The following is a 20,308-nucleotide window of genomic DNA, read 5'->3' on the forward strand; positions in this document are numbered from 1 at the left end:
ACAAAATTTTCACAATAATTCTGCGAACATTTAGATATTGAGGCTAATTCTGTTTGCAAACTGTGAACTAAACCTAATTAGTCAATTTAGCTCGGCTTAGAGATTGTGTGTAGTAAACAAAATTAGCCATTGACTTTGTGTCGTGTGAGTTAATTAGGCCGGTACAATAATTATTATCTAGGACTATAATATTCCTTATTTCAACACACGTTGTCTAGATGTAACAACACTGAAATTGAAACTATAATCTAACTCAATTTGTAATGTAACCGGCGCGGCGTACAATTCACCGTTTGCACTAAACACGTTTGTCTACACTGGAACCTATTGTTACTGCGTTTTTGTTTCTACAAAAGATGTCTACGATTTTTCAATAAAAACTAGACTGCTTTATAAACGGCTAAACGGTTAACACTCACGTGAATTATTGGAGTATGCCTATTGAGTGATTTATGAGAGACACTATAATAGTCTCTAATAGTCTATAATAGTCTTGTATTATCTAAATCTGATGTTTTTTTTAATTCTGAGTAATTCAGTCTATCTAGGTACTATAATACCTGTGGCCGTAACTCCCCGAAATCCCAGTCATAAAGTGAAATTATTTTTAAAATATACCTATTATATTAATATTAGGTATTTTTTTTGCATATTTTGCAAATATACTAAAAAAAACAATTACCTAATTTACATATTCTAACTGAAATGGATGCAAGATTTTGAAGAAACACTAGAAATGAAAAACGGAGAATTGTTTAGAACTATCGCAAAGAATAATGATATAGGCATCTCCAGACCACTGCACGGCGCCCACGGAATGAAATGTTCGTGTAAATAAACGATATGCGGCGCGCAGCCGGCGCGGCGGCGGCGGTCCTAGGTGAGCTGGAATGTGCTGGAATGTGCTGGAATGTGCTGGAATGTGCTGGAATGTGCTGGAATGTGCTGGAATGTGCTGGAATGTGCTGGAATGTGCTGGAATGTGCTGGAATGTGCTGGAATGTGCTGGAATGGCTGACATGATAAGAAGCATCGCCGCACGGGCGCTGGCTTCTGCGTTTTTCACAAAAATCGAACTTACCTAGATTTCAATTCATTTCAAAAGATGTACAGCAAACTAATGTGCTCCATTTTTCTTTACGAGAACTATAGAGTTAGTTTCCAATTCTAATTTTTACGTGATTGAAATAAACTTTGATTAGGAACATGTAGTGAAGCGGTGATAGCCTAGTGAGTAAGACGTCGGCCTGCAGTCGGGGGTCCGGGGTTCCATTCCGGGCACGCACCTCTAACTTGTTGGAGTTATCATACTAGCAATGTGCGTTTTATACGATTAACTGGCGATTGAGTAAACTATGATGATACAAATAGAAATTATCCCGAGAGTCTAATAGGTAGTGTACCTACGAACTATAGATGTGTAATGAGTATAATAATTATGCTTGTACTATTATCTGCTGAACACTATAATTAGTGATTAATATATGAAATGGCTGCAATAAAGCATTACTTGAACGATAAATCGGTGGAATTCGTGTGTCACTGAGTGCTCATGATGGCGGCGGAATGAAACATTACACATTTGGCCCAATATTGCGTTTGCATGTCGGTGATACGCGGAGGCGCGCGGTTCGCGTTATATTGCTTTTGGAGTGGAACCCGCGGCATTTGGTGGAATCATCAGCTCAGAACGTTGTTAACATTTCAATGGTGACAGAACTAAATACAATACGTTTAGATGTTCTGTATCTGTAATATTTTAGATGACCACCTTTGGCACAGTGGTGAGCGCTGAAGTGTTATAAGTGGGAAGTGTCGGATTCAATTCCAGGGACAATTTGGGCATTTTGTCTGGTCTGGGTGGCAGTTATGACCGCGCCTTTGGGCCTGAAAACTTCATGTGTGTCTTTTCTAAAACGTACCTACACTACTCTCCACTAAGAAATGTTTTCAGAAATTTCCGATTTCTATCCGAACAAAGAGGGAGGGGCCAATTAGTTTTTATACATTGGTGCTTTTAGTTTTTTAAAAACTTAATTATAAAAACTACTTGGTACCTTTCTAAAATCTTTAACTTTTTAAAATACAAACTCTAGTAAGACATATTTATGTCCAAACTTTACTAAGTAATAAAATACGTAATTACAATTTATTATGCTTAATTTGAATTTCACCCACAAACCTGCTTCAAATATAAATTCTCTGGCGACATTAAGTCTTTACGCTCATTATTCAAGTTAACTCCGCGACAGGCAACGCTGCGCTGTTATATTGTTTGTGACTACTTATTATAACGGACGAGTAAGCGATGGCTACTGTTGGAAGTCAGTCAGTCTGTCACTCGTTCCATACAAACGTAGTTTGGTTCTTGATTGTATATTAACCGATCAAACTCGATATAATTTTGCAGATATGTTGTAAAAACATAATATCCATGTCAGTGGCTTGTCGAACCGAAATTTTTTTAAAGGTAGGTACTTGGGCTTAAAAATTTGTGTGTAAATTCTTGAGACCTCGTAACTTCTAAACTGAACATTTTTTTTTCCAAAAATTAGCGAGCAGGCTTGTAACCTGATTTTAAGTGATTAAGTAAGGGAAATCTGAAAAACAACAGACATAGATACCATTTTCTAAAACGTATCTAATCTACATTTGATCGAGTTTAATTGGTTAGTGTTCAAATGAAAGCCAAACTATGTTTGTATGGAGCGCACTACGAATAAATCCGTCTTACAGGCACGTGCGGGGGATGACATACGAGTAGGTTAGCAGCGTACGAGTATTCATCGCAGCTTATCGCCGAAAGAGTTAGCGATGAAAATTAAACGATGCTTCGTTGGGTCTTACCTCACATATTATTACATCCCTCGCTGTGCATTTTCGCAAACATCCGGTGGAAATGCAGCCTTATGGCAGCTAGAGATACTTTTATGAGTTTACATTAATCGCGCTGGTTGCAGCATGCAGTTAGCAAGATCACGTTGTTTGAGTTGCTTGTTCGCCATTTCGCTCCAGGTTTGCGTTTGTTTTGCGAACAAACCTCCATAAATTACGTGCATACTTAAGACAAACTATTTTTCCTTCGCTGATTAAAAAGGTAAACTAGTGACTCGTACACGAAGAATTTCGTGCCATCGTACAAGATTATGAACTTTTGTTTTTTCATAAATAACATAATGAAATTTTCATTTTTTGTAGCGGCAAAAGAAATACACACTCTGTGGGAATTTGAACTTTCTGCCTTTTACCATGAACCATGAGATACAGCCCACTGACAGACAGACAGACAGGTAGACACACAGGCTGAGGGACGAACAGCGGAGTTTTGGTAATAACATCCCGTTGGCACCCTTCGGGTATGGACCCCTAGAAAAGATTATATACAACGCCGCCCGCCGCCGCGCCGTGTATACAACGCCGCCCGCCGCCACGCAGCGCCGCGCCACGCCGTGCCGGAATTGTAGAATTTACCAAAGATATTTTAATTATTTTCGGAAGCATGTAAATTTTTTTTTGCCCATTCAAAACTAAGCTTCTGAGTTAAGTCAGCTTTTAATTGAGTCTTTTGAAATTGTACTGTTTTTTCCTTTCTCGTAAAGTACGTAATAATTGAATACGTGGGAGTATTATTATTACGCCATAATTCGCTTCCGCAGTGGGTACTCGGTGGAGGTAGCTCTCAATAGATTTATAGTGCGGGTTCACGAGATGTCGGCATTACGGCAAAGCTAAGGGAAATAGATGGCGTCGTTTAGTCTCTCGTAGTTATTTCACGGGCGGAAGAAAGAGATTTTGAAATACCACTTTACGGAGCAATTACATATTCAATATACGTTCTTTAAAAGGCGGTGATAGCCGAGTGGTTGTGACTCGGGCTTCTCAGTCGGGAGATCCGGGGTTCGATTCCCGGCACGCATCTTAAAACTTTATTTAACGGTGAAGGAAAACATCGCGAGAAAAGCTGCATGCCTGAGAGTTCTTCTAAATGTTCTCATAGGTGTGTAATCTGCCGATACGAATATGACTCGCGTGGTAGAATGCGACCAAATCCTTCTCATTCTGAGATCTCTGATGGCTCTCAGGCATGCAAGGTTCCTCACGATATTTTCTTTCACAGATATATCGAGTGCTTAATTTCTTAAAACGCACATACCTTTGATTAGATGTGCGCGTCCGGAATCAAACCCCTGACTCTCCGAACAGGAGGCCAACTACTTGACTACTGTAGCCTATCACAAGCGCTTACTACTTTAGTCAAACTGTTTTTTATTTGAGCGTCCCATTAGAAGGCGCCATAAGTTTGCTCGCGTATAGTGCAATAGTTTGGCTCTAGTCCGAGATCAAAGATTCCTCTGTGAAAACTAACAAGTTAGTAAGTTTATTGTCCAATCTCACAAGTGGCTGCACTCCGTAGGTAGGTGGGTAGCTGTGAGAGCAGTAACTTGTTCGATCTTTAATTCCAACAAGCTGCAACTGTGTCGAGTATTTTTAATTAAATATCGAGAGCAATAAAATATTTAGGTCGTGAGTTTTATTAACTTCGGACTGTCTTAGTATCTAGCTCAAGGCGGCGACTTGGTCCGCGTGGGTTTACATTTTCAAAAATTCCTTAGGAACACTTTGATTTCATAAAAATCGGTTTAACGGATGGGCCGAGAAAAACTAGAAACATACCTAAGGAGGAATTTCCAGTGAGGACTGAACGAAGCTGGGTCGGGTCAGTTAATTACCACTATCCATAATAATTATTATTTAATGTGGAAGCGTGTGTTTGTTTGCTGGCTTGTCCTCTAATCACTTCACTAGTGTTATAGATAAAGGCCTCGAGAGTGACATGGGCTACTTTTAATCTCGGAAAATCAAAGAGTTCCCACGGGACTTTAAAAATCCTAAATCCATGCGGACGAAGTCGCGGGCATCAGCTAGGAACAATATAATGTAATATATCAATTATTACGTAAGCTGTGAGCAATCCGTACAAAAATATATTACGAGCTTTTAGCAATTTAAGCAGCTTTTATCATAATGCACTTTTTAGTTTAATCCGATATAGAAGAGATTAATCCTATAGTGCCTATTTGAAACGATGCCAAAATAATTTCACAAATTTCAAAAACAATAAACGTATCGCACTTAGCTGTTGTATCGCCGTTCGATTAATTGGTTTATATAATACTAGCTGATGCCCGCAGCTTCGCCCGCGTGGATTTAGGGTCTGAAATCCCGTGGGAAAGTTGTCACAAAGTTCCTCTATCGATTAAAAAAAAAATTACGCAAATCGGTTCAGAAATCTCGGAGATTTCGGTGTACATAGGAAGAAAAACACAACTTCCTTTTTGAAAGTCGGTTAAAAAAGTAGCCTATTTTACTCCCTGATCAATCCTCTACTTGTCTGTGAAAACCCCGTCAAAATCGGTCCAGCCGTTCCGAAGATTAGCCTTTTCAAACAGACAGACAGACAGACAGACAGACAGACAGACAGACAGACAGACAAAAATTTTAAAAACGTGTGATTCAGTGTTGGTATCGTTCAAATAACCATTTGAGCTTAATATGAGGTAGTTATTTCGAAATTACAGACAGACACTCCAATTTTATTTATTAGTATAGATTATGGATGCTACTATTTAGTGGTTATATCCTTTCTATCTACGATATCTCGTATAAATAAAAAAAAACTGACTGACATCAATGTCTAATTGCTGGCTCTGAAAACTTGAGATTTTAATGAGTATAGTTAGGTTTTCTCTGTAACATAGACTCTCATTATGGTATCAAAAATTCCAACCGAATGAAGGCAGAACGGGCCAGCTGGCCTCCACTGTGTGTGTGTGTGTGTGTGTGTGTGCTCCACTGTGCGTGGTGGAGGAGGGGCATAACGTTTCACTGACGTCATCGTTTTTCATCGGGGTATTTGTCGGGCAGACGCACAAACGGATTATCGCACTCACCGCCTCGCTCTGTTCACATCCACTGAATTAAATTGCAAATTATTATGGTTGATATAAATAGCTTTGATTAGACCTCCCTCTTTAGACCTTTGGTGCTCGAAAGCAACCAGAAAAAGAAACAATAAAAAGATGTAGACATTTTTTAAATATCGGTTATTTAGTCTGTAAATATTGATGTACAAATAGTTCTTAATTCTTCGTTCTTAGTTCTTAGTTAATGTTCTTAGTTATCCCAACAAAACGCCTCAAGTGGCATTAATCTGCCCCGGCTCAACAGAGGGTCAAATATTTTCATATAACGTTTAATTGAGTGCTCTGCAAGTGGTTCTGTATAACTGGTCCCTGAAGTAGCGGGGAGCGCCCTCGAGACTTTGTAACTATGTTTGTTTGTAAACAATTTCACTCCGCCGGAGTTCGCGCAACTATGAGCCGAGCGAATGCTTCTAAAACCTAAACACGGGTTAACTTATTCTAGATTTTAGTGAATTAAGTTTATTGTATCCTAAATAATTTAGCTCCCGACTTCACCCGCGGTAAATAACCTTATATTTGTCTTTATAATACCAGCTCATACATATAAAGATAGAAATATATAAGGTTCAATTTAGCGGTTTAGTTGTGAAATGGTAATAAAACAGTAGGCAAGTCAGTCTCGGAGCGGTCAGTTTGGAAAAACTATAATACAGTGTATAGTATATAATATAATATATAATATAATATATAATATAGTGGACAGTTATAACCTTTCGTGGCACTATGCAAACGCTGTCATGTTAGATTAGGTAGTAGAAAAAGTTAGCGCAATAATATCTTGTAGACCTATATCGTCATATCATAGACAAACACGCCTATAGACATCCAATGAATAATACACTAGTGTTGTCGCTTTGACAGCTGCAGCGTCACCAGACATTTACTTATTTGCGATACAGAGGAGCTGTGCAGTATTGCGTTATGATGCAACCTTGTTATGTATAGTGAGTCCTCTTTATTGCTGCTCGCACGGCTTTTTGCATCCTATTTGCGCCGTAATTGTGAAATAATGCTATTATTAAAACAGTCTTTAAAACTGGGACCGTGATTCCAGCCCTGCGCTCCGGGGAAATCAGACGAGCCGCCGCCGGGGCAAAGCGAGCCGGGGCAAAATGGGTCGGGGCGACTTGACAGCTTAACTTGTAAGCTGCTTAGAGGGCCTCCCTTCACTTTTACGAGTCTTAGTTTCATTAACTTGATTGTAATGAGCGGCCTTAGTTATTGTTTAAATATTTTGATTTACTCCCAAGCAAAATATTATTATAATTATTAAAGACTGTAATATTTACGATCGAGATTGAGAAAAATGGCCATCACTACCCATATTATAAAAGTGTGTTTGTTTGTTTGTTGCTGTTATTGTTTCATGCCGCACCGGAGTTACCTTTTATTAGGTAAAATCATAGAGTTCCCACGGGATTCCTAAAAACCTAAATAATAAAATAGTCACTCGGTGAGCTACTATTTTTTTTTATTTTGTTAGGAGTTTTCCTGAGAGAAGGGATCCGTAGGAGAACCAAGGTCTGCACTGACATAGCCCAAACTAACTAGTAGCCAAAAGATAAATTGTTTAGAGAATGGTCAGATATGCGAAGATCCTTGCTTGAAATCCCACCTGTTGAATTATTGTAGTGCCTGATGTCCTGAATATGCTTTACCCTTATTCAAAGGAGAATTATATGTAATTATTTGAGTTGAAATGAAATGAAATTTATTTATTTGCTGAATATCAGTTGTTGAGTTCAAAATTATAACTATATAGCGACCTCCATATTCTACTTCATAAGCATGCAAATATTTAATACTCATCAGGAATAATCCGCACAAATAATCCTGATTAGACCAAGAAGTGAATTAATGTCTATTGTAACAGGTCTCTTAATTAAATGTCAATATTAATATTATTTATTCTTATAACTGAAAAAGTCGGAAATTGAATAAAATGAGTTGTCACACAGCCAACGAAAGAGATTTTTTTAAAGCCCCCTGTTGGTTGTTATGCTTACATCGAGTTAGTTATATATTTTTATGCACATAGCGTGTGGAGATTTACATGTTTGTTTTAGTTTATATTTTATGGTGCATAGTCGATTCTCTCGTCTCTTGGTCTTATGCTATACTGACTGACGTCCAAATGAGTTATTTAAAGATTGTCAATTTTTTTAAACATAACATTATTTATGCTCATAGATATAAAACAATTTAAACCACTGGACCTGAACCACACCTGAACTTAGGAATTTGAGATTTTGTATGGTCTTTCAAACGTAGAACCTCACTAAGAAAAGATTTTTGAAAATTCCATCTGAGCAAAGCCAAGGCGGGGCAGCTAGCCCCTATAGCTATACATATAAATAGCTCCCGAGTAGGTCAACATTTTCTGGTCTCATTCTCTGAAGCAACTGTAATTAGAAACATGTTCTTTAGATTCCAACATGTTTTACATTTCCTTACATGCCTTTTCAAACGCTCCCTTTTTAATTTTCATCGCTCACCTTTATAAGTTGTTGACCCATATTCCTGGCCTTCATTAATGTTTATGTAATTATATAATAAGTAGACCTACTTACAATATTTACATTATATGTATTTTTTTATAGAAATTCAGCGATGTATATATGACAGTTTGAAAATATTAAAAACTTACGGTCCAATACATTTATTATGCGAGTCATTGTCGTCACCCGATAGACGGCTATAGCTGGGCATAGATCTCTCGTAAGGAATTCCACAGGCCCATGTATAAATAAATAAAAGCTATGAATGTGTGAAGTAAGTTTTCTAGACTCATCTAAAGTTCAGCAGCGCCTAACGACTGATGGCCGCGTTGTATAGTAGTAAAGTAGTCGTGATTTGTCACAGCGGCGCGGCGATGTCGGCGAGAACGCGGCGATATGCCTATAACGTTTACGACGATAATAAACCGCACATTTGTCGCTCGTTACATCCTGTGCCGGATTGTTATAGCCACTTATATCCGTTACCGTCGCTCAGGGCGTCACTTGACGCGATTTGACTTGCCGACTTAAATTAACCAAACGGATTTTAACTATGAATAGCTAACTTAGAAGGCACATAGTTCGCAAAAAAACGATTAAATGGAAACGTTGGGGTCCAGAGGTGCTAGAATGGCAACCTCGCAGCTGAAAATAGAAGACTACTCGGTGGACAGACTTTTTTATTCAAATACATGTTAGCCCTTCATTGCAATCTCACCTGGTGGTAAGTCATGATGCAGTCTAAGATGGAAGCGGGCTAACCTGGAAGGGTTGATAGTTTTATTAAACCCATACCCCTTTGGTTTCTACAAGGCATCGTGCCGGAACGCTAAATTGCTTGGTGGCTATGCCGGTTGGGTGGTTAACTAACCACGGTCGAAGTCTCCCACCAAATCTCTACTGGGAATCGAACCCGGGACCTCTCTGTGATGAGTCTACAGCGCCTAGCACTGCGCCAGGGAGACGTCAAACGAGTCGTAGAGAATCACTGGATGACGGCGGCGCAAAGCCGTGTGTGAGGTAGAAGCTGCAACAGACCAACATATATGTCGAGCAGGAGCAAAGTGGCTAAAAGTAAGGCAACTTCAAAGTCTTAAATGTTGATTAATAATTTAACTTAATGTTTAATTTGCGATGCATTAGAGATCGCAGCTCCGGGTCCACTTCTGAATTTTATTAATAACTGGTGCCGCGGAAGTTTTAATGAAATTCTAACTTGCTTCGTTATGAAGCAGCGCTTCTGTAGTGAGTGTCGTGCAACCTTTGTCGCGGCGGCACTCATTATGTTATGAGAATATACCTACTTACGTACTGAGTTTACACAGAATTTATGAAAAAAAAAACAATTAAGGCTACACATTGCGTCGGCATAATTAATGTACGAAAGAAAGAACATAATTAATTGTAATATATTTTTATAACTTCTAAATTTCTGATCTGGTCTGGTGGGAGGCTTCGGCCGTGGTTAGTTACCACCCTATTTGCAAAGTCATACCGCCAAGCGATTTAGCGTTTCGGTACGATGCCGTGTAGAAACCAAAGGAGTATGGGTTTAATGAAAACTGCCATACCTCTTCTAAGTTAACCCCTTTCCATCTTAGACTGCATTATCGCTTACCACCAGGTGAGATTGCAGTCAAGGGCGTACTCGTATTTGAATAAAAAAATGGCAACTTTTACAAAAGAGTAGGAAAGGAACAAAGGTGTAGAAAAAAAATATAAATAGTCAAGGTACAATTACCTTCATTATTCGAAAATTCACGCCAGTTTCATTACAAAAAAGCTCCGCGTATTTTATAATAAGAAAAAAATATAACAAACGGTTTTCGTGCTATTAATGTCATTCTTGGTACGAAAAATCAAGATTTGTGTCTGGTTTTAATCAGCGGACGTTTCACTTATTGTGAGTTGTATTATTTGCGAAGGACGGGACCAAAACAATAAATAATATGAGGTATTTGAGCTGACGCTGCGTGGGCCGGCCCCGCGACCCGTGGCTGGGGCATACCGGGGGATACCGGGGGACACCGGGGGACACACCGGGGGACACACCGGGGCACACACCGGGGCACACACCGGGGGACACACCGGGGGACATACCGGAGCACACACCGGGGGACACGTGGGGGACACGCTGAGGGCCGTTAGCGAGCGTAATAGAATTTGATGGGTATCGCCGCTCGGGGCCCGCTCTACAACAGACAACAACATTTATCGTCGTTGTATACCCTCCATATGTGAAGGGTCGCCGATGAGCTGCTTCCTGGGATTTAATAAGGTTCTCTGAATACACAGATTTTTCGATTGCATGCTCGATAGCAAAATTATTTTATGTGAAATATGTGAAAAGTCAATAAAAAGTATATTAATGTGGTATTATCCTTAAAAAGTTTATCCTTAAAAGTAAATCCTTGCTAACTTCGCACGGTTCGTTTCCATGTTGTAAGACGGACCTTAAGAGGGCTCTCTCCGTCACTCGTTTCATACAATCGTAGTTCCAATTTCATTTGAATATTAAGCAACCAAAGTCCATGAAATTTTGCAGACATATTCTAGACACTAATATCTATGTCTGTGGTTTTCCAGATTTGTTAAAATATTCGGTTTCAAAGTCACGCGGTCTTAAAAATTTTCATACAAACCTTTGACCCCCTGTAATTTTAAAACTACATATTTTTAGAAAAATCTAAAACACCATAGACACAGATATTAGTTTCTAGAATATGTCTGCATGGACTTTGGTTGCTTAATATTCAAATGAAATTGGAACTACGATTATATGAAACGAGTGACGGAGAGAGCCCTGTTAACATCTCTCAGTACAATTTGTGGTAGATAGGTAGAGCTGCTCCATTTACTGAGATACGCGCTTTTAAATAGTCATACAGTAGGTGCCATAATAAAAGAAGCTACCACGTCGTATTTAATTACAGGGTTCCCCATAAAAAGTTTAATATTTTTAAAAACCAGTTTTTTTTCTTTTATAAGTATTAAGTATTGTAGTTATGCAGTTCAGTATGTCAACGCGATCGGGATTCAAAAGTATGTTGATGCGTTTACAATGTGCACTAGCAATCGCTAATGCGCTTACTTTTCAAATATATTTTATGACGTCATCAAGTCACAAAAGTATTTTGGCAAAATCCTCGGTCGTAATAAAATACGGATTCTGTTTTTATGAAGTTACAGCCTGAAAAGCGGAAACACACAAAAAGTTAGTTCACGCGTTAAATTAAAACATTGTTTAAACAAAAACACCGAACTCTACCGCTGGGTTCATTTAGATGTTTGACATTATATTGCGCGTGGCGCTGAGCGGCTGATTTCCCACGAGGCTTTGATAAAATACCCGCCAACATTTAACTATATTTTAACAATATCGAAAAATATGTGATATAGTAGGTATATATTAAAAACAAAAGAATATTAGCTATGTTAGCTATGTTAACTAAGGAGAGTCATTATTAATAATGACTCTCCTTTCCCTAAGCGTAAAGCTTGTGCTAAAAATACTTAGGTGAGACAATAGTGCAACTGGTGAGGTTTGAATCGACGACCTTTCGGATTTCAGTCCGCTTTTAAGCATTGAGCAATTGAGGATATAAACTGTGAGAGATATTATTATTATTATTACACAAGTTTGTGCTCAGATGAACTTTCTATTTTCTCACTCTTATAGTACGATGGGCCAGCAATGCGACGTGACCGGAAAGAGATCAGGCGCACGACTGATGGCCTTATGTGTTTCTATACGGCACGGGGGTGTAATACCGCCGACCTTTCAACTCCAGTTTTACAAAAACCTCAATTATTTTTTGACCTCAGGTCCTTATTATCTAGTAACCGATTATTGCATATCTGTATAAACTACTATGCGAATTTTACATAGTTTTACAGAGTGTACGCTACGCACTACGAGCTACGCTTCATGTTACGTCACAGACTTGTCCCATTTTACATGCCATTTTTTCAAAATTGTTTTTAGTCATTACTCATAACGGATACAGCCTGTTAGATATTTAATTAACTAAATAATTTACCTGAACTAAATAAAAACTGTCAAAAATGAAAAAGTTGTAATATTCTCCAGATTATAAAATATTACGGCGGTTGAAAAATGTATAAAAGCAAACCAGATTTAGAACAAAGTATCAATATGAACAATTACAATTATTCTGTCAGCTAAGTTGCGGACGGTGACACTCCGAGTGATTATTATGATTTATTCCAATTTGCCAAGTTTGGGCGCGCGCCGCTGCACCACGCTGCACTGCAGCGTAGCTGGAGAGCCGGCGGCTATGCTGAGTGGGAACTTGACAGTTTATTATGATTATAATGTACAGTCAAAGGCCGTAAGTCATTTAGCACCTTAATAATCATATTCGCGTGGCACGGTTATGCGCTCACTGTGTGGGCGCTGTTTCAACGCACACAATGTGTGAGGCGTGTTTATAGAAAGAGGCCATAAGTGCGACTGGTTTTTGCTGCAATAGTTACGCGGAATTGCTACTGGAATCCTGAGACCGACTGTACATCAACCTGTGTGAGTATTAAAGTAACCTCATAGTAGGTTCTTCCTTACTTTTTTATTTGATATTAATCGATCATATACCTTAAACTAGCTTACGCCCGCGACTTCTCATGGAGTACATAATATTTCAAATCCCTATTATACCTTTTTAGGGGTTGAATTTTAAATAATCCTTTCTTAGTGGATGTCTACGTTATAAAAGCTATCTACATGCATGTTAGCCCGATCCGTCTTGTAGTTTGAGCTGTGCGTTGATAGGTCAGTCTGTCAGTCAGTCAGTCAGCTTAGCCTTTTATGTATTTAGATATATTTTTTCTTAACATACTATGAAATGGATGCTTTAACTTTTATTAAATATGTTTTGTAGCACGTATTTATCCACTTGCTTAGACAGCTAGCTAGAAAGTGGAGTTTTGTATACTCAAGTAATGTAACAGCTTGGCTCTGAGCGCCGGCTCTGGGTGCACGCGCGGCTGCGTACTGGAACGCCGCTGGAGCCCGACACAAATTATACGGCTCGCTGAACGAACTCAACCTAATATTCGCGTCGCTCCCAACGAATTATTGCGCTTTTGAGTTATTTATGTTGCGGGAATTCAGTTAAAAACAGCGTTCAAAAGGATTATTTGTTGAATGAAAAGAATAATTTTAATTTAATAACGCGTTTTATGTTGAATGAAAGTGTGAAAACTATAAAAAGCCTAAAAAATGTCTGAAATGTGTGTTCGGAATACCTATTCTATCAGCAGTGTGCTCTTTGCCTGTATACATCTCAATACCCCACTACAAAGAATTCTTAAAGAGAAGCAAATAGTAACAGCTAGAAGTGGGATTATAGGATGTGTGTGTAAATGGTGTGTAATGTACCGCGTGGTGCCGCGCGAAACGAATCACACGACTGTGTTCACTCTGTGAATGCGCCAATATTCGCCTCGTGTTCACACTGATTGCTCCTTTGACGCGTCCACGCGCGTCGCTGCGTCACTCTACACGCTTAGCTTTGATTGCATCCCTAGCTCACGACAAAACGCGCTCACGAAACACCAACTAATTCATTTGAACTTCATGACGCAACCATCATCATCATGATCAACCCTTTGCCGGCCCACTACTGAGCATGGACCTCTCGGAATGAGAAGGGTTTGGCTATAGCCACGCTGCTGGTCTCACACACCTTTGAGAACGTCGTGGAGAACTCTCAGGCATGCAGATTTCCTCACAATGTTTTTCTTCACGGTTAAAGTAAATGATATTCAATTGACGATATATTTTGCATAAAACGCAAATAGCTCCGAAAAGTTAGAACTGCATGCCTGCGATCAAACCCCCGATCTCTCGAACAGGAGGCCGACGTTTAACGACGTTTAACCACTAGGCTGTGATAGGCTTTTTCATGACACAACACTGTGTGAAAATAATTATTACAATGTTGATTTTTGAAACAAAAAAATAAAACCGACTTCAAAAACCAAAAACACTAAAAAGTAGAAAATAATTTTTGTTTAGCTACACATGTAATGTACCTAGGTATGAAGTCGAGCGAGCATATTAAAACAAAATTAGAAATCCAAGAGTGAAGCTCGCCCGACTTCATACCTAGGTACATTACATGTGTAGCTAAACAAAAATTATTTTCTACTTTTTAGTGTTTTTGGTTTTTGAAGTCGGTTTTATTTTTCTTTTGAAAATTTTTTATTTCACAATTTTTAGTGGCCCCACTGTACTATAATATGCTATGCCCAGTTAAAACCCTACTGTTTACTAAGCTATTACACTGATCGCGAGCAATTTGCTCTTATCCATTGAGGAGTTCTGTTCTCCATCTCCGAAGATATTCATCAGATCTTCACCAAATTTATATGGGACCACCTGCACAGTATACCCTTTCAAACAAAAAAAAAATTTTTCCAAATCGGTCCAGGGGTCTTTGAGTAATCGGGGAACATACATAAAAAAAAAAAAAAAAAAAAAAAAAGATCCCGACGAATTGAGAACCTCCTCCTTTTTTGGAAGTCGGTCAAAAAGCGGTCACACAAGTTTGTTACATTATTTGGCATTTGATGACCTCCCCCGGCACAGTCGTGAGCGCTGTGATGTTATAAGACCAAGATTCTAATCCCAGCAGAAGCAATTTGAAAATTTATAATTTCTAAATTGTCTGTGTTTTGATCGTGTGGGAGGGTACCGACTGAGGCTACGCTGCACTATCACTCACCACCAGGTGAGATAAAAATGCAGACCTAACTTTTTATCGAATAAAAAAAGTTGCAAGTTCCTATTCGTTACTTTTTTTTTAGCCAGCAAAAAATGTTGGAAAAGCTCTTGTTAGGTTTCTACAACAAAACATCTTATCTTCAAGGGTCGGGATAGCTGACACAGAGACCCCTACTAACACTATCCCTTTATAGGAATGAACCAAATACACAAGATTATATTCAAGTGAAGGTACAATTGGATAGTGTTGAAAACAAGTGAGGCGTGCGAAGGGCAGGTCGGAGGCGCTGACGAGGGTGCCACGTGGGACAGAAGAATTTAATCACATCCCTTACTACGAGTACCATCCCTCTGCCCACACCGCTCGCGCTCTACGATTATGCCTGCTCTACATTATTCTAGTCATTGGATCCACCAAGTTTTGACTGTCTATATTTATCCATACTATATTTATCCAAATATAATATGAAAGGAAAAGACGACTAACTGAGTGACAGATTTATCAACGCACAGCTCAAACTACTTGATCGAATTTCCAAAAAATAAAATCCAATTAGATTTACGTGAGTAATTTCAAACCCACCTGGAGTCCATTTTGAACCAATTTTAGTCATATTTTTCAAAATTAGATAGCTACTTTATCCAAAAGTAACATAGGCTATGTAAAATTCCACGCGAGCGACGCTGTTATAAGTGCACATAACAGAAATAATAATAATTGTAATACAGAGAAACCAGTGCAATCAAAAACAAAACTATCAGTAAAACTGTATAAGTGCAACACTGCACTGTTGTATGCTCATCTGTTGAGCAAAGTACGGTATTTATCTTTTACTACTGATTATATTGATGAGTTGTCCAACTACTGCATGCAAGAAATCAATTCGATTCATTGTTCCGTTGCGGCGTGAGTCCAGCACTGGACTAGATCATTGCCCAATCCTGCCCCTGGAGCAATGAGAACCGGCCTTTTTATTGTATTGCACTGCAATGCATAATATTATGTCCACTCATTGATATAGCTACGTGTAAGTGAAAGTATTCTTCTATGACAATAAGTGAATTCGGATTGTTGCAAGATTAAATGTATAAAATTTCTGTCTTAAATTTCGTTACTAAGGGCATCAGTTGCAGAGGTCGGCGATGATGTCTCCTCTACTCACGTATTTGTCCAGCAGGCGCAGTTCTACTAACTCTTCTTATTACACGACTGCCCAAAAAAGGAGTGTAATGTTTTCAGAGCGCGTGCAACATATTATGTGAGTTTCTTTAGTCCACCATAACTACTGAACGCCTGTACAGATTTGGATCCATGAGGTATCTTTAAAATCCTCACATCATCCCAACAGACACTGGCTGTCGTTTTTAATTTTTTTTAATTACTATTTACCGCCTTTACACCGTCTTCTGTAGGTAATGCTGTTGTGTGCGATTTCTGATAATAATAATTAGTGAATGTATAGGTACTTGAATGTAAAGAATCGATTGTGCGGGGTGTCGTGTAAGGGTGTATCAGGATCGCAGTACATCGCGGCGGGCGGCGGCGGCGCCGATATGCCACGCGTGCAGATGCTGCTCGCTACAGATAAACTTGTTGCCTAACTACACTCTTAACCGACACTGCACGTCCTTTGTGAGAGTCTCCGTTAGCTATATTGATTGTATCACGGAATATTGCCTCTACTAGCTCTGAGCACGTGCATATTTCTTGTATTTAAATTCTTTCTCTGAACGTCTAGTCACACCCGCTTTTAGCGTTGAAATTTTAGTTCGAGGAAAGAGGTGAATTAGTCACGTTTAAACACAAAGCCCAACAAAACTGTATAGTAATGTAAAGTATTTATTTGAAAGAAAATGAAATTGAGATAATGGTGATGGTGGTATAGTTATGGTGAACTATGTCAGGTGGAAACTAAAGCTAATGCGGTCTGAGAAGAGTCGTCAACAAACCAATACGTAGTTTTTTTAAGTATAAAGCTTGAAATAAAACGTTTTTCTCCTCTGCTTGTCGGGTAGAGATAACATCATCATTGCATTAAACAGTACATTGAACAAAGGATAGCACTTGAACCGGTATCTAACAGAATATTAGCGAGACTTTTGTCTCTTTTCTAATAGCAGCTAAAATGATCTTGCGCCTGCTGTTCCGCGCAGCCCGGGGGAAATCACCGCCGCGCGATGTAGGCCGGGTACAGCTGCTGTAAGCCGCTTACAACATTCACTTTGCCGCCGCTTTGTGACATTATCATAATTGTTGGGAATTAAGAAGGCTCGGGAAAATGTTTCATTCAACAGTTTCAACTAAACTTTCACTTGTGTTTTGACTCTTTTTAATTAAAAATAGCGATCAAACAAGCAGGTGGATCACCTGATGTCAAGTGATTACTGCCGCTCATAATCATTTGCAACATTAGAGAAACTGTTGCCGTTCTTTAAGGAATTTGTGGATCCGCCCTTTAAATAGCCATAAGTTGAAACTCGAAATCTAGTGGGAACACCGCCGAAGGGAGTTTGTAAATACATACAAGGTACATATATCAAAAATTGCTAAAACGATGGGATTCGGACTATACTCTCTCCGGCTAACGCGCCCTGAATACATCGGCTTTCAAATTTAAATACTTAAACTACTAACTAACTATATTATAATATACCATAAATATGTAAAAACGTGTTTGAACTACGTGTAGGTTGTGTCAAGTTAGGAAATATTTTACTTGAATTCGGTTCGTCTACTACAACAATATATTATATCATTTAGCCCCGTGTAGTCATCTCGTCTCACACGTACTTGTACTACACTGTACACTGTACGTACCTACATATCTATTTGTAGTTTAAAAGTTAATCGATTTATGTAGAACTTGACTTCATTATAGATTTATTACAAAGTCAACAAGCAGTATATCTTTCGATCCATTCCTGATAAAAATCAGAAAGCCCGGACAAAAACCTGTCAGTCGTGAGGCGAAGTGATGTCAGTTAAGTGCGGGATCAAAGGCTCCTCCCGAAGTCGACGCGTCAGGCGAGAGGAATGAGCCCTCTCGACGGGACTCGCTACTTTTTGCGCTAAACAGACTTTCTAGAGAACTCAGGCATAATTTAAATTTCAAATATACATAATATATTATGATTCGAGCATCACTTCAGGGTTATAGTTAAGCTGGCCGTAAACTAAAACTACCAAAAAATATTAAAACCTTTTCAACCTAACGTGGGCACGCACTTATAACTTTATGGAGTTATGTGCATTTTAAGCAATTTCCAAACATTTACTTGCTTTAATGGTGATGAAACACATCGCGAGGGAACCTGCATGCGACAATTTTTAATATTATAATGTTGTCAGTGGTGCGCGAAGTTAGCCAATCCGCACTTAGGCTGCGTGGTAGACACACTCTTCTCATTCTGAAAGGAGGCCCGTGCTCAGTAGTAAGCAAGCGACAGGTTGATGATGATGATGAGCGAGCATAGCAGGAGCGTCGCGCGGCACGTAGCAGGAGCTACGCGCGGCACGTAGCAGGAGCTACGCGCGGCACGTAGCAGGAGCTACGCGCGGCACGTAGCGGTCGCTACGGCGTTCCAAGTATCCGACGAGCGATAAATATACGACGTAATAACATAAATCCCCGACGCGCTTTGAATATGTAACGCGGATCGCTCACGTTGTACCTGCTGCTGTTCCGGCGCTATTGTTGCAGTAATTAATAGCTACGTACTGCGATGCGCATAACTAATGCTGCTCACGACAAATCAGTGCCAAAACCATCATCGTGATCAACCCATCGCCGCCCCACTACTGAGCACAAGTCTCTCAGAATGGGAAAGGTCGAGGACATAGTCCGCCACGCTGGGCGTGCGGAGGCAGACAATCACACATCATTGAGAATATTATAGGGAATTTCAGGCATCAGCTATTTCTGCACAGTTCAGACCCATTTGGTAGTTTGTCACAGATTGCAATGATACAAGTACAACTGACTTATCTATCTATACTAACATTATAAAGAGGTAAAGTTTGTAAGTTGGTTTGTAGCGGGTAATCTCTAGAACTATGGAACCGACTTCGAAAATTCTTTCACTAGTAGTAAGCCCCATTATCCCTGAGCGACAAAGGCTATATTTTATTCAAAAAAATTAGAGATTCTTACGAAAATTGTACGCGTGCGAAGCCGGGGCGAGTCGCTAGTCTTTCTTCTTTTCTTTAAATCTGGCTTTACTCTGATTAGCCAATGTCAAGTTTGTGATATTTTCAAGTTATTGAATTTATACAAGTATGGACTCCGTCTGCGTCGGCGCCCGCCGACATACGCGCGGCGCCCCTTTAGAGCGCTTCCCAGTCAGTTCCACCACCAAAAAATACCAACTAACACAAAAACCAGCCACTCTTAACAAAAAAAAAACACTCCAAACAAGCACAGCACGCGCGCCAGCAAACGCCATCACAGACGAAGTCCAGTCTTAACTAAACTTGAAAAAAAAAAAAAAAAAAAAAAAAAAACAGTACTTTGCACACTAAACGCCATGCGTACGTACCACACTTCAATTCATGCAATCAACTATAATTAATGTACAAGTAAAATTTTTGCGACATTCTCTAAAGCCTATAAGTAGAAGTTTTTTATGAGTAAATAGATGAAAGTTTTCCTAAATTTGTCATTTAAATTGAGAAAATCGCGGTGTTACAGCGTATCCTGCACAACATTTATGTTGTGGTGCAACTTCGACGCAAGTTTAATTAAAACTTGTGGGCGCAACAGCGCTCCCCGGCGAGGGCGCGGCGCGGAGTGCAGTGCGGAGTGCGGTGCGGACGGTATCTATTCAGTCTTTAATTCACACAGAGCTCCTAATGCCTCTTTTGAGGAAAATTAGTTTAATATGCGCCTTTGCTTATTCATCTGCCAAGTGTCACAACTCCATATTAGCCTGATCATCATCACGATTAGCTCATTGCCGACCCACTACTGCTGAACCAAGTCTCCTCTCAGAATAAGAAGCGTGTAGGCCATAGACCGCTACGCTGGCCAAGTAAGGATTGGCCAACTGTGAACATTTTTGAGAACATTAAAAAGAACTCACTT

General features: G+C 39.4%; 1 long non-coding RNA gene across 1 annotated transcript in view; it reads right to left on the reverse strand.

Annotated features, from left to right (window-relative positions):
- Nucleotides 1-1,436: 1,436 nt before the first annotated feature.
- LOC123867299 overlaps nucleotides 1,437-20,308 on the reverse strand; it is a 33,759-nt gene continuing 14,887 nt past the window's right edge. The window contains exons 3-4 of the long non-coding RNA XR_006796379.1: nucleotides 16,480-16,548; nucleotides 1,437-1,447 (exon numbers count right to left, since the gene is read on the reverse strand). This is a non-coding gene — a long non-coding RNA (uncharacterized LOC123867299). The remainder of the gene's footprint in view (nucleotides 1,448-16,479; nucleotides 16,549-20,308) is intronic.

Source organism: Maniola jurtina, chromosome 8, assembly GCF_905333055.1.
Source record: "Maniola jurtina chromosome 8, ilManJurt1.1, whole genome shotgun sequence".
NCBI lineage: Eukaryota > Metazoa > Arthropoda > Insecta > Lepidoptera > Nymphalidae > Maniola > Maniola jurtina.